This window comes from Enhydra lutris, unplaced genomic scaffold (genome assembly GCF_002288905.1).
Source record: "Enhydra lutris kenyoni isolate GAN:26980312 unplaced genomic scaffold, ASM228890v2 scaffoldscaffold30, whole genome shotgun sequence".
Classification (NCBI taxonomy): Eukaryota; Metazoa; Chordata; class Mammalia; order Carnivora; family Mustelidae; genus Enhydra; species Enhydra lutris.
In genome coordinates, this window is record NW_019154114.1 from 15,297,135 (window position 1) to 15,309,621 (window position 12,487).

A 12,487-nucleotide genomic window follows, 5' to 3' on the forward strand; every position below is an offset into this window, starting at 1 on the left:
GAATTCTACCACTTTTGTTCTCAAATATTTATTGTATATGAGTATGCAGGATGCTGATTTAGGTTTTGTTCATTTTCTCACTAGTTCAGCTGTGACAAAGCCAGAAACAGCCAAGAGCTTAGAACAAAGGAGGATAAAGGTTTTGAGACCAGTGTTTGAAGGAGGGGCTAGCAGGTCTGTTTTCCTGGGACACCAGCACCCTGTTACCTTCCTTCCAAAGCAGAGAAAGAAATCTGTTTCCCATGAGCTGCTTTGTCATCTTTATTCTACCCTGAGCTAAAGGGGCAGAGTCAATAAACAGACCTTGAGGACCCCTGATTCTCCCTGAATTTAAGTTTAAGTGAGTTATTTAAAAGAAAACCAAGAGTCTACACCATTGCAGCCCCATCTCCCAATAGCTACATAACAAATGACCAGGGAATTTAACCAAAAAAAAAAAAAAAAGGAAATCTCCAGGAGGGAGCATTTAAAATACCACTGTGCCAAATCTTGGCAAATCATCTCCCTCCTACTTCTAACTGTGGCATTACAAAATTAAATATATACTCTTTATTTGAAGTGAGCTTTGCCTTTCTTTTTTGTTGCGATCTCTTTGGACATAGTCTTTGCATTTAATTTTACTTTAAGCCTCTGGAAAATTTACTCCTTGGGTAGTATGCTCTTCAGAAGCTACTCATTTTGTCTAGTCTCCACTTTCTATGCCTGCAGTCCAGAGCACAAGGGAAGCAACTTACAGAAAACCACTGCCCTGGAAGATGGGAGCAGCTGGTGGCCTGCTTCAGTCACAGTGTAACATTCAACAAAGGGTTCAGCAAAGTGTCTTCATCTGTGAAATGAAATACTCATTAGCTGCTCTGAACAACTCACTTGTGAGGATCAGACAAGGCAGTAAGTGAACAGAATGGACAGTTCCATCCAGTGTGCGGGATTTCCACTCAAGAAAGATGTCAAGTATTACTGAGATCCTCTGATGCTGAATGTCCAAGTGCCTCATGCCACAGACACAACTACACTTTTCATTTGTTCTTCAACAGATATTTACTATATATCTAAAATGTGGTCTATAGAGTTGCAGATATTGGGAATATGGCCCGGAACAGGTCGACATATTTAAATAAGATGCCAGATCTTAGTGTTATGAAGAAAATAAAACTAAGACACATGATAGAGTTATTGCACAGGGAGTTGCTTATGAAAATATGGTCAGGAAAGTCCTCTCTGAGATACTGACATTTAAGCAAAACGGAATAACACAGAGTTGGCAACAAGAGTATACTACATGAAATTAAAGAATAGGATTCCATAAACTAAAAAGCTTTTCCATAGTAAAGGATACCATCCACAAAACAAAAAGGCAGCCTAGTGAATAGGAAAAGATGTTTGTAAATGACAATACAGGGTTAATACCCAAAATATATGAAGAACTCCTATAACTCAATGCCCCCCAAAAATCTTAATTAAAAATGGACAGAAGCCGTGAATAGACATATTTCCGAACAAGACACACAGATGACCAACAGACACATGAAAAGATGCTCAACTTTACTGATCTTCAAAAAAATGCAAATCAAAAACACAACTGAGATACCACCTCACATCTGTCAGAAAGGCTATTATTAAAAAGACAAGAAATAACAAGTGTTGGTGAGGCTGTAAAGAAAAGGGTACCCCCATGCACTGTTGGTGGGAATGCAAATTGGTGCGGCCACTGTGGAAAACAGTATGGAGTTTCCTCAAAAAATTTAAAACAATGAACTACTACTATATGATCCAGCAATCACCTCTGTATATTTAACAGAAGGAAATGGAAACACTAATTTAAATATATACATGCACCCCTATGTCCACTGCAGCATTATTTACAATAGCCAAGATAGGGAAGCAGCCCAAGCGTCACTGACAGATAAATGGATGAAGAAGATGTGGTACACACACACACACCCTGGAACATTACTCAGCCATAAAAAAGAACGGAATCTTGCCATAAGCAACAACATGAATGGACCTACAGAGTATCATGCTAAATAAAATTAAATCAGATAGAGGAAGACAAATACCATATAATCTCACTCACATATAGAATCTAAAAAACAAATATACAAACAAAACAGAAACAGGCTCACAGATGTAGAAAACATAGTGGTTTTTGTGTCGGGGATGACCAGACTAGGTGAAGGGGGATTCAGAGGTACAAACTTCCAGTTATAAAATAAGTCACTAGGGTGTAAAATATGGCATAGGGAATATAGTCAAGAATATTGTAGTAACTTAGTATGGTGACAGATGGTAACTAGACTTCTGTGATCACTTCATAATGTTTACAAATATCAGATCACCGTGTTATACACCTGCAACTAATATGGTATATTTTTAAACTGAAGCATTAAAAAAAGGGAGAGAGAGTATGTTCCATGATGACCATCTCAGCAGAATGAATTGCTACTGCAAAGACCCCAAAGCAGGAATGCATTTGACTGGTTTGAGGGATGAGAGGAAGGACAGAATGATAGGAGACACCAAACCAGTTGGAGATTAGAAGCCTCTGGGGTCAGAGAAGAGATCAGATCATACAATCCTTGCAGATGCAATAAGGAGTCTGGGTATCTTTCTAAGTACAATGAGAAGACGCTCAGTCATTTCCAATCAGGCAGTGATAGATTCAAGTGAGCTTCTGGAGAAGACTGGGTGGCAGCTGAGTGAGAGGTAAACAGAGTTAAAAACCTCTTGCAGGAACACAGATAGGAGGCAGTAGCTTGGACAGAGGATGTGGCACAGCAGTGGGGAAAAGTGATCAGATAGGGAACATATTTTGGACACAACTAATACGACTAGCCATGTATACACAGAACATATGGACTTGGTCACTCCTTGCAAAATATCCCCAAGAATATTTGCTTTCTGTTTTACCATTTTTATTACTTACATGTCCCAATATTAAAACTGAAGGCAAATTTGGACAATCAGCTGGCAAAACTGGACAATCAGATTAAGCACAATATCTAAGATGTGGAGGAAACTTTGGATGATAGGACCATCAGATCTCCTGGCAACAGCCTCCAAGGAAGGCATGCGGGCATTCACAACCTATGTAAGCTACCTGTGGCTCATATAAGAAATATCAAGGCCTGGCAGCTGGTGGGCAGAGTTCCACGGGAGTCTGAGAACTGGTGGAAAGGAAAAGGCTTCAAATAAGGAAACCAGTAACTTGCTTGCTGGAAAGAATCACAGGCATAGAAGAAGAAATGAATTGGTTGCCCTTAAAGAGTAGAAAAAACAATGGCCAGAAGAGGAAAATCTAAAATTCTGACACCCAAATTGCAGAAAAGAGGCTTATTCACTTTCACTAATCAAACAAGGCCAACTAAATGCAAGGGTCCATTACATCTGCTACCACTTTACCTGACGATGTCACCTATGAAGGAAGTACAATAGTCTCAAGAATGGTAAGGTCAGTCTGGATGTGACAAAGCTGGATTCAATCCTGTAACTTCAGGATTCTTGAGACACTGTTCTTTCCACACCCAGACAATTCCTGTGACTTGGATTCTCCAGAGCTCGCTCCCAAATATTCATGAGAAAGTAGGTTTCTTCCTGGACCTGCAGACCTTCTTCACAAAGAGCTCCTCTCCTGAAGGTAACCACAGCTCTCTGGAAGAATGGACTTTTCTTTGCTTTTTCTAGAACTCAGCATTTAAAATATATCCCTTTGCCGGAAATTGTTGAGGTCAGAAGGGTGGAATAAGGGAATGAATAATGGGAATAATTTTAGAACAGGTGGCAAAATATTTTTTTCAATATGTGAAAAAAAAAAGCAAAAGGGAAAAATGTTTTCAACCTATATCACAATAATGTCAACAAACCCAATATGTTAAAAGTTTCTGTGAATAGAGAAAGAAAGCCCAACAATCCTATATCAAAACAAAACAAAAAGATACAGGAGTCAAAGAAAAAGAAACACAACAACTCAAATGTGTGAAAAAGTGTTCACTCTTACTAATAAAAGAAAAATGAAAAGTAAAACCACAGCTAAATAGAATTTCACACCTACACAAGATGACTGCATACATATATACACACACTCACATGCGTGCACACGCACACACACACACACACACACACACTGTGTTGGTGAGGGAAAAAACGGGGGCTTTACTATTTATTGGTAGAATTTTTAGATGGTACAACCCCTATGGCAAGGAATTTTAAACTGTCTAGCAAAGTTATACATGCATTTACCCTTTACTCAGAAATCCCAAAGACATGCTGGCAAAAAAATAAGGTGATAGGAAACAACTAGCAAAAAACTACAAATACAAATGTCCACCAATAGATGACTAGTTGGATAAACTACCATGCATTATAAAAAGGAATAAAAGAGATCTACATATAGCTATGGAGTGATCATCAGAAAATGTCATTAATTTTAAAAATGCAAGGAACAGAAAAGCATGTAGAGTACATTTCCTCTCATTTACGGAAGAATAAGTGTGTATAAGTGAACCTGCTTCTAATTTTAAAAATGCAGGCACAGAAGTGCCTGTATTTTTTTTTTTTAAGGTGCCACATAGGGACAAGTGAAAGAACAGGGTGGAGAGTTGGGGTAAAAGCTAGATTTCTCTGAATATCTCTTGTTTTTCAGACATGCCTCTAGAGCTATGTAAATAGTTTACCAAGCTGTATTGAAAAAACTAAACCAGAATAAGAAAAAGTACTTCAAAATTGAAAACTAAAGGAAACAAAGAACGTAACTATGTATGCCATGATCAAAAGACATTATTCCAAGTGACTTTAAAATATAATTTGACCATGAGTCTCAAATGGGTATATCCTAAGGTCAAAAAGAACTGCAAAGAAATATTCGTTTTGAGCATTTGTACTGTCAGTATTAACTCAATGTAGTTATTCATAAAAATGTGTTTTTCTTAGAGCCGTCTGCAGAAAAGCCCTGTGCATAATGACAAACCAAATACAAAGAGCCCAGTGTCCAGACTGTGGTCTCAAAATACCTTTTCTCACTGATAGAAAGTACTTGCTCCTTGAAGAAATGGCTGATGGCAGATTTAAGCACAGGAAATAAGCAAGATGAGCCAGAGACAAAGAAGAAAGCATGAGTCACCAAGACTTCTGGGATCACATCAAAGGACACAGAAGCCAACTTGAAGGAAATTCCATTGGCCAATGATGGGGCAATTTGAGCATAAAAAGAATACTACCTGTCATTGATTTAAACATATCAATCATGTTAAAATTCATGTGTCATTTTAAAATTTGTCATTCCATGGTTTAAACATTTGTATCCAACCTCCAATTCATATATTGAAATAATGCTCAATATAATAGAGTTTGAAGGTGGAGTCTTTGGGAGGTACTTATATCATGAGAACAAACACCCTCATGAATGGGATTGGTGTTCTCATGAAAGAGACCCCACAGAGCTCCCTAGTCCTTTCCACCACATGAAGATATAACAAGAAGTCTGAGACCCAGTAGATGGCCTTCAGATGACCATGCTGGCACCCTGATCTCACATTTCTAGCCTCCCAAGCTATGAGGAATAAATTTCTGTTGTTTATAAGGCACCCAGTCCATGGTATTTTGTTTCAACAGCTGGAATGAACAAAGACAGTCGCTGCTAGAGGATGCTGGAAAACTGAACTCATTGTTTTGAAAACTGGAAAATAAAAAGGAGAAAAATCAACTATTTGCTCCCCTCCTTTCCTAGATGAATTCTCCCTCAGTTTAAAATAAGAAGGAGGGAGCCTGGGTGGGTCAGATGGTTAAGCAACTGCCTTCAGCCCAGGTCATGATTCCAGGGTCCTGGGATCGAGTTCCACATTGGGCTCCCTACTCAGTGGCGAGTCTGCTTCTCCCTCTGCCAGCCATTCCTGCTGCTTGTGCACACACTCTCTCTCTGACAAATAAATAAATAAAATCTTCTTTAAAAAATTAAAAATAAAAGAATAAGAAGGAGAGAGAGGAAAATAGAAGTTCTTCTTTGCTGAAGATTTCCAAGTTAATAAATGAAACAAAGATAGACTTAGAACATCACCACTTTACAACATTTAATAAAATTATAGATCTGGGCAATGATTATCAATGGCTAATTAAGCTATCAGGTGGGAAGATGGTGGGGAATTTTATAAAAGGATAGAGTGAGTTGACCATATCTGAACCAATGATAAATTTTAACATCAAAAAGAGCTACAAGCAGACATTCTGTACCTCCTGATGGGAGCACTCAACACTCTCTATGAGATGTAGATTTAAAGGGAGAATTAAAAAAAATCAGAAAGCCAGGGGTGATTGGATCATCAAATGTTATCTATATACCAGCTAATCCAGAGATTATAAATAGACTTCCAATCCTCTGATGGCTTTCATGACCCTGTACAGAGGAAAAAGAAGCCAATGATAATGCAGATTTTTATCCTAGAAATGCAAGGATGGCTCAAGAGTAGAAAATAATCATTTCAAACAATATTGGTAAAACATTTTATAAAATTGAAATACTCACTCATGACAAAATCTTAGGAAACTAGGTACAGAAGGAAAAATTTTTTACCTGATACAAAGTGATTTCTAAAAACCTACTATAAAATCCATGCTTAATTATAAAATATTAGAAACATTGTTTTTAAAGTCAGAAAATGGACATATATGCTACAATCACTTTTATCTCATTGTTCTGGAGGCCTTAGTTCATGGGGTAGGCCAAGAAATAGAAATAAGAGTTAAAGATTAGAAATAAAAAGAAAAAATAGATTTTATATAAAAATTATATATCATCTTATGGATTATACAGTAAAACAAAACTACTACAACTAAAAGGATAATTTAGCAAGATTTCTGGATAAGATGTCTAAATAAAAATAAATAACATTCCCATAAACCAGCACTAACCAGTTAGAAAGTATTATAGAAAAAAAAAATCAAGATACTTAATTAACATAAGGAAATAAGGCTATTAAAATATAAATAAAAGCTATTAAAATGTGGAGGAAATACCAAAAAAAAATTATTGAAAGATATAAAGACTTATAAATTTATACTATATTTATAAATGAGAAAATTAATACCATTAAAAATTCAAGTCTCTCCAAATTAATCTATAAATTCAGTACAGTTACAATTAAAATTCCAACAGGGTTTTTCATGGAGTTGACAAAGAGGTCCTAAAATTCATATTGAAGAGAAAGATCCAAGAATTGCACAGACAACTGTGAAGAAGAATAAGAAGGTGAAACTCTTCCAATATATATTGTTGTATAATAAACCTGCTCAATTCTAAATTGTTCGAAACAATAATTTATTTTGTTCACAAATCTACAGTTTGGGCAGATCTTGGTGGAAACCTCTCATCTCTACACTGAAAGGCACCAGCAGAAGTTGAAAGTACTGCTCAGGGCTGCTACCATCTAAAAGCTCATTAACTCACCTGTAATGGCCATTGAGGCTGACTGATGGCTGGGACCTAGGCTGGGCTATTGGCTACAATACTCATACCTGGCCCTTCCACAGGGCTGCTTGGCTTCCTCACAACATGGTGGCTCGATCCTGAGACAGCCATATGGAAGCTGTATCACATTTTATGATCTAGCCTTAAAAGTCACACAACATCCTTTCTGTTTGAAATAGCCAGGTAAGCCTTTCCAGAATCAAGGAGCAGGGAACTAGACCTCTTGATGGGAAAAGTGTCAAAGAATTTACAAATAAGTTTTGAAACCACCTCAGGTATGTTCCCATAAGATAGGAAACTGTTTTAAAAAGATTTTATTTACTCATTTGAGAGAGAGAGAATGAACAGGGGAAGAGGCAGAGGGAGAGGGAGAAGCAGGCTCCCCACTGAGCCAGGTGCCCAAAGTGGGGCTCAATCCCAGGACCCCAGGATCATGACCTGAGCTGAAGGCAGACTTTTCAACCATCTGAGCCACCCAGGTGTCCTTAGATAGCATATTTAAACTATAGCAATTAAGCATGAGCCAGAGATACATAAACATGGCATGATTTGGGATGGGATGGGAAGGGATGGGATGGATGGGATGGGATAGGATGGGATGGGATAGGATTAGATGGAGAACTAAGAAACAGAGTCACAAGTACACAGATACTTGATAACAACAAGGGTTGACATTACCAATTGGTGAGGAAATGATGGACTATTTATTAAAATGTGCTGCTACAAATGATATTCATTTAGGAAAGAAATAAAATAAGTCCTTACAGAAAAATAAGTTCTAGGTGAAATAAATTTCATAAAATTGGAAATAAAAATCAAAATTTTAATAAAGAAGAAATGTAAAATTATATAGTTATAACTCACTGATAATAAATTATTCTTTTAAATGAGACATCAAAAAGAACCAATCATAAAGAGACAGAATGTGAATTCTGACTAAAATTAAATTTTCAGTTTCTATATAACTAAAGGTGCCATTAAAATACAAAAGACAAGCCACAGCCCAGGAGAATGACTTCAACTGACAATTGATAAGTATCAGAAAATATAAAGAACATTTAATACTCAATAAAGAAAAGACAAATAGCTCAATATAAAAATTAGCAAAACCTACATGCATTTAGTTCATAAAAAAGCAAACATGATTAAAAAAAATACATGAAAAGTTCCACAACTTTCCCATTTATAAAGGAGATGTAGTTAAACAACTATAAAATACCATTTTTTACCCAAAAACTTTGTACATTTTTTGATGACAATATCAAATGTTGGAAGAATCATGTGTACACTACTGATAAATGCATATTTGGGCAAAATGACAGCATCTAGTAATGTTATCTAAGTCTTGCCAACCCGCAACATCACTTAAGTATGTACTTAAGAGAAATGCTCTCTCTCTCTCACACACACACACAAATTAACAAACATGTTAATGGTTTGTGAGAGCAAAATAAACAAATATATAAATAAATGAGAGAAAACACTTAAGTGTTCATCAGGAGAGAAAGAGATAAAGTATGTTACATTCAAATAATGAAAAATTCAACACTTAAGTGAAAGAACTTGATTTATAAGTATGTTGAATTTTAAAAGCAAGTTACAGAAGGATAAGCACTGCATAATATACCACTAATGCATTCTCATACCATATATTACCTATTGATACATACTGACGTAGCAAATGAATAAAAATTATGGAAGTGAAGGATATTTGCCAAGACAGTAGCTTTCTTTGGGAAGCAGAGAAGAGAATGTGGCTGGTGGGGGTACAAAGGAGGCTTTACTGATATGTCACATTTTATATCATAATAATAATTATCTCATTTATACTAAACATGTTAAGTGCCAATAAATTTAGTTATTGGACTCTTTTTTAAAAAAGATTTTATTTATTTATTTGACAGAGAGAGATCACAAGTAGACAAAGAGGCAGGCGGAGAGGGAGAGAGGGAAGCAGGCTCCCTGCTGAGCAAAGAGCCCGATGCGGGACTCGATCCCAGGACCCTGAGCCGAAGGCAGCAGCTTAACCCACTGAGCCACCTAGGCGCCCTAGTTATTGGACTCTTGATGGAAAGTGTAAGGAACTCAAGTTACCCAGATCAGATAAAAATGGAATATTCTGACTCACAGAACCCCACAACAGTTTGAAACACCAACCCTGAGAAGAAAAAGTTTTCAGCAGATCTTAGAAACAAAGTTGAACCAAGAAACATGAATGCCACCCAGATTCTCTTGCCTACTCTGCTGTCTGCATCTTTCTGCATGTAATTTTGCCATCCTTACTAGAATTTCTAGTGCTACTGCCACTGCTGCTAACAGTAATGAGCACTAATGGAGTGATTACTGTGTACACAGCAATGATCTGAGTGCTTTACATTTAGTAACTAATGTAATCCTCAGAACAATGCCACTTTATGGATGGAGAAACTGAGGCTAAGAAAGGTGAAATATCTTGCCCAAGCCACACAGCTGGTAAAGAATTAAAAAGGCATTAAACCCAGACAGCCATTATTATTCCTGATCACCAGAAATGGATTTTTACCAACCTGTAGAAATAAAAGTATTGAGTATTTTATATATATATATATATATATATATATATATATATATATATATAGACCCACATCGTGTTTTCCCATCTCATACTTCCTTCTACTGGAAGAAGACAGATGCTCTTTCTGGCCTCACATTTAAAAATCCAAGGGAAGGGGGGCACCTGGGTGGCTCAGTGGGTTAAAGCCTCTGCCTTCAGCTCAGGTCATGATCCCAGGGTCCTGTGATCGAGCCCCACATCGGGCTCTCTGCTCGGCAGGGAGCCTGCTTCCTCCTCTGTCTCTCTCTCTCTGCCTGCCTCTCTGTCTACTTGTGATCTCTGTCAAATAAATAAATAAAATCTTTAAAAAAAAAAAAATCCAAGGGAAGGGCTGTGATTAGCTGATACCAGGTCAGGTACTCCTCCTGGACCAATCACCTGTGGTCCATAGGGGGCAGCACAAGGGGTATAAGGAAGCATAGAACACAATGGAAGTTTCCATGGAAACTATAAAGTTAGAGCAGAAAAAGAGATTACCAGAAAATTATTCAGAAAATGAAGACTCAGTTTCCTAAGGCAGGAGGGGAAAGTAAGCATGAGAGGCTGTGTGGATAAATAACAGATGTCCACTACATTGTAGTATTTAGTATTAAACATGTTGTTTATCGTTTTTATACTTTTCTGCTTTATCTAAAATGTGTACAATGAGCATATATTGTTTTATAGCTTTAAAAAATTAAAATTTTCTCAGCAGCTGCCCCTCCTTTGAATTCTTCTCCTCTTCTCTTTTCTCCCCCCGGAAACAGATTCTGGCACTTTGTGTTGGTGGATGAATGGAGTCAATGTCTCCTACACAGTCTCTGAATTCCTCCTGAAAAGTCTAAAACGTTCTCTGTAAACATCCCAGAGTGAAGAAATTAGGAAAGTTATTTAAAGGTCATGTCTAAAAGTTGTTTTAAATGATTAATTGTTTTATTTTCTTTATTTTTGGAATCAGGGTGATCAGAGAGAAACACTGTGTTATGGACCCAGAGACGTTAGATTCAAATCTGGGCTCTGACACTAACTGGGAAACAACTGTGAACATGTCTTAATCCTCCTTAAGTTCATCATTTTAAAAATGGAGTAAATGATAACAGCCTCACAGGATCAGGGGTGGCAGATGGTATCTGGAAGGGAGAAAATCAGAGTTTTAAGAGTTTGGTCCAGGTGGTAAAGTAACCATAGATTTGTAGAAGAATTTGTCACTTGTCCAGAAGAGCATTAGTTGTCTCCCAGAAATTTATCATGTAAATGGAAATGCATTTCTAGGCATTTTTCTTTTTATTCTAAGGGAGGAGTTAAAACCCCTCAGATGTGTGCTCTAGCAGGAAATATGGCCCCCAGACAAGGAACCTGTCCATGGTGTCTTGCCTAGTATCCTTGCTAGAAAATAACTGTTTTTACGGCATGTTTCTGCTAAAGAACATTCTCCTGCATGTCTGAAACTGGAGCCCTACGAAGAGTTTCCTGTTCCCCTTTCTCAGCCAGGATTCAGTCCAAAGACATTAATAATGAGCTGTCTTGGACACTAATTTCTCTCTGCTACATAGGAAAGGCAGACAAGATAGAAAACTGTGTCTTAAGAGAGTATTCAGGAAGAGCATTTTAGGTTCTGGGGTCTAGTTTGAATCGTTCATATATGTGGTAGCCAAGAAGAAAAGAAGGAAGAGCATTCCCGGGAGGGAAACAGATTCCAAACTGGAAGGGTCTGGATCCATGATCAGCAAGAGAGGCAAGATGAGAACCCAAGTTGAATGTTTGACTCATCTGCTGGACATTAATCTTTCAGACAGAGGGAGAAACAGTTCATTTCAAAGACTTACCAGAAGTTCGTGGTTGGCCTTACTTTCAGAGTGGCGTGGTGGACCAATGAGAGTGAAGGAAGATGAGATTTAGAAGGTGATATGGTTGTGGAGGTGACGGAGTCTAAATGTGGAGAGTGCAGGTGAGCACGGATGGAAGAGAGCCAACTCAGGAGACATCTGGAAGTCGGAATTTATGGGGCTTGTGATTATTTGGATGTATGGAGTGAGGAAGAGAAACACATCAAAAATGAGTATAGGATAGGATAGGCTGGAGCAGCTGGAAAAGTAAGGGTGCATTTCTTGAAAAGGGGCATCTGGACATAGTGGCACACTGCAGGAATTGAGGAGCCCCAGAGAGAGCTCTAAACACCTAGCACAAGTACTCCTGTCCCCACAGCAATGGAACTCCCACAATAAATAAATGCATAATCTCTCATGTATAAAATAGTCTCTTGTGAATTTGGTCAACGTAAGACATCCCCACAAACTCCAGGTAAATTCATAAAATTGAGGATGGAGGACAGAGTAGCTAGAATTATAGAAACTCACTCTTGTGCCACCCCCTTTCCAGATTTGACAATGCTGCCAGCACATCTTCCTCTCTATCTCTGTGTTTAATGTCAATAGGAAGCTGAGAGTTTAAGTCTCATA